The sequence below is a fragment of the Crocodylus porosus genome, unplaced genomic scaffold (genome assembly GCF_001723895.1).
Source record: "Crocodylus porosus isolate Cpor-Errol unplaced genomic scaffold, CroPor_comp1, whole genome shotgun sequence".
Taxonomy (NCBI): domain Eukaryota; kingdom Metazoa; phylum Chordata; order Crocodylia; family Crocodylidae; genus Crocodylus; species Crocodylus porosus.
The window spans coordinates 44528825-44532749 of record NW_017728948.1 but is presented as its reverse complement, the minus strand read 5'-3'; positions in this window follow the sequence as shown (position 1 = coordinate 44532749).

Genomic DNA, 3925 nt, shown 5'->3' with positions numbered 1-3925 from the left:
TGAGAAACCCACAGACTGAAGGCTATCAGACATGAATATAGGAAGTCACAATGCAGATGAGAGGGGAGAATGTTTCCACAGAAAATGATCTCTTTACTAAAATCAAACAGAGAAAACTAATTATATCCTTGTCTGGGAAAGGCCATATCATTCATTGGGCTTGGATTTAATTTGGAAATCTAATCCAACCTCTTATTTTCTTATTTCGTTATTAGATTTGAATCTGAGTCTGGTATCCTTTCTGTGTGACCGATGATGGCATGATTACACAATTGTGTTAGCCACTTCATGGCAACAAAAAACCCACAGATCATCACAATGAATATCATGAAAAATAAATACAAAGAAAGAAGACTAGGGCCCTTAACGCTCACAGGTGTAGGCAGGCTAGACATGTCAAGCATGAGTGCCTAAAATCAGTCATTTAAATCCATGAGTAGGTAGATAAGTGAAGGACATCAGGTGTTCAGTGATCTAGAGAGCCCACTGCTTGCTGACATCACTGACACACAGCATCTATGAAAAGCAGGCAGTTTAATTAGGTGCCTGACTAAGAATTTAGAAGCCAAGTGTACCAAATGGTGTAACAATACACCGTTTAGGCATGTTTACCATGTTTCACCTGACCTGACCAGACCAAGAGAGAAGATATTGTGTGTTCACCTTGAGCTGGGTTTTGAAATGATATTTAAAATAGTAAAATTTTCCAAAGCAGATGGTCAGCACAAAGGTTATGCAACATGTAATCATTATACCTCATAAGACTCCAGTGGAAGGTGTGATTCTTGAAAACTGAGTCTTAAGAAGGAGATATTCATTAACACAAAGAAGTTCAAGGCAAGACCCATACTAAACTTGTATGTACTTCCAGAGGGGTTATGATTCTGTCATCCCTCAAGATCCAAAGAAGAGGTCATAGGCAGATTAATGAATGGGCAAGCTGGGCACGAGCCCAGGGGGCCCTACCAATTTGGGGAAGTGAAAGCTGCAGTTTTAAACTTGGTGCCCATTTTTGCTGCTATGTTTAAAACTGCAGCTTTCACCTTTACTTCCCCAGAAGCTGGAAGCGGTACCCTTGCACCAATGAGGTGGAGTTGGGCTGGGCAGGGGTCAGGCCAGGAGAGGCTGCATCCTGGGGGGAAAGGGCTGAGATAGGTCGGGAGAGCTGTGCCCCACCTAGCGGGGTGGGGGGTGGGGAGGGAGGTTGGGGCCAGACCAGGAGTGCCGTGCTGCACTGTGTCTTTGCGGATAGTGGTGCTGGGCATTGGTGATGTGTAGGGGGTGCACGTGGGTGCACGTGCACCCCCTGAGTGTGGCAGTGCACCCCCTACAAAAAGGTGCTGGTGGAATTCAGGTGGAATTCAGGTGCCTACATGACCAAAAACAAGGTAGATAAACCCCACTCCAGCAGCTGCAAAATTACTAAGGCACCTAAATTCAGGAGATAACTACCTCCATTTTGGCCTGAAAAAATCCCCAGGCATCTAGACTGGGACTACAGCACATGCCCAGATATGATCCAAATCAAGCGTCTAGGAACCTAACTCCTGTTGCAATCCAGATTGGTGCTAGGAGGCAGCTAAATTTGCCTGAATCTCTGATTTCTTAGGTGGCCATTGAGAAAGCTTAGTAACTGTTTGACAAGGAGCATACAAACTGCTCAATACAAAATACAGGCACCAGAAAAGAAAGGGGTCTAGTTGCAGCTTTCTATTTTTGTTCTAAAATTTCAAGCAGGCGTCAGCAACATCCAGCATAGGCAGCTCAGGTTGGAGAAGGAAGGGCAAGAGGACCCAACGTCCACCACTTCTCCCCTATACCCAGCTGCAGCATGCTGTGGCAAAAGCACCTCTCTGCGGGAACCCGTGCTGCCTGGCTGTGGCACAGTACAAACAAAGCACTTCCTCCCTGCCAAAGCCTGGGTTCCTAACTGCAGTGTGGGCAGAGATCCCCCTCTGCTGAAGACCTCAGTGCCCAATTGCAGTCCAGTGCAAGGACAGCACCCCCTGCTTCAAGATGCCACTGTAGTCGCAGCTCTGCGGGCTGGATCCAAAGGCTCCATGGGGCATAGAGTGCCAACTCCTGGCCCAGAGTTCAGAGCATCCACTGTGAAAGTGGGAGACCCAGGTTATAGATTCTTTTCAGCCTTATGGGATGCAAACTCATATCTTTGATTATCTAGAAGACTGGCTAGGGTAGGCCATGCTTCCTGTAGAAGCTGCTTCATTGGGCAGCCAAGGATACTTTGTAAGACTAGAAGGAAAGCAAACAAGAGGGATGTAATTCTGTAGCCTAGTTGCTATAACACTGACGGGGTGGGAGGCACTCTGGTTATGTGCTCTAATCATTAGGAAAAAGGTAAATACTACTCTTCTTCCCATTCAAGCAGGACCAGGGGTTGCCACGCTTTGTACTGAACTCAGCATTGCTATCAGTTCAGTATGCACCTCTTAATATCCTGAGCTATTGAGTAATACTATTGTCTACTACCAAACAGTTACCAGGCTAAACTTCAGCGGTGGCAGTAGCTTAAGTGACATATGGCCGTAGTTGATAGTTTGTAAGGTCTTTTGTGATGCAAGTGTGATGAAAATCTATCAGATCCATCAATAACCATTAAATAATAACATGATGCTATTGTGTGGAAGAATATATCTGTCCCTACCTAGTTAAGACATCTGAGCATTAAATTAAACAGCAAATAAAACTGCTGATCAGTCAAAAATAAACATGCTTTTGTCCCTTAAAATACTTTCATCCTTTGGCCCAAAGACCTAAAATAAAGAAAAAATGGTTAAGCAATTATTAATATTTAAATTTATTGAAATTATTGTTGTGTAATGTATTGGCACTTATTCTACCCAATTACCAGATGTGAAAAGAAGAAGTAAAACTTCTCAAATTATATTTCCTTGTTTAAGCATGAGCTGTGCCATCAACAAGCCATTTCTTCCTGTTAAACAGTTTCTGGTATTCTCTTCCCAGGGGGGTGCCCTAACCAGCGACTGCTGCTAAGATGGTAACTGTTTTTTAGCCAAAGACTTTCTAAAGTAAAATATATAAACAATCTTATGAGCAATGTTGGAAGCTAACTTTGTCCTTTTCCCAATTGTTTTCCCATCTCACAGGGCTACAGAACTAACCTTCCTTTTGCTTACTTTCTCTCTGGCCCCATGAAACTTGTATTCATGTCTGTCCAGCAGGCCAGTTTCAACAGGACGGATGGGGGATTCTCCCACCCATCCTTTTCTTTAGCTTGATGGTTAGTGCACTCTCTCAAAAAGAGAAATATGTGAATTTGGGTGTGGGGTTGGAATCCAGGTATCCTCTTTGGGTAAGTGCTTTAAACACTAGGCTATTGTAGAAAAGGGCAGCATCATCTTCTGTATCATCACTAGTCACACTTGTGAATGAATTGTGGTGGGAGGGAAGGTTCTGCACTTTACACAGAATCCAGTTCAATGTTGGTGTGAACTGGGCTCCTGGTGCTCCAGACCCCAAGATAATGGCAGTGCTTGAGATATAGCCCAAAGTCTAGAGCTCAAGCACCTAAGAAGGATAGGATAGGAATCCACACTATGCCAAGCATTTCCTATGCATTTCTTAGTACAGAGCTTTGGTACTCTGAATTGACGTTTCAAGACACCTCTCTATTGACTGCATGGAAATCCTAGCTGCCTAACCTTGTTGGTGAGGCTCAATCTCCCATAGCAAGGGCCTTGATTCTCAGGCATTGCAACTCCTAAGTGGATCTGGCTAGTGACCTGAAAACTTAAGTGTCCTAACTAATATTTCATAGATTTCATAGATTTCATAGACATCAGGGCTGGAAGGGACCTCGGGAGATCATCGAGTCCAGCCCCCTGCCGAAAGGGCAGGAAGTCAGCTGGGGTTATAGGATCCCAGCAAGATAAGCATCCAATTT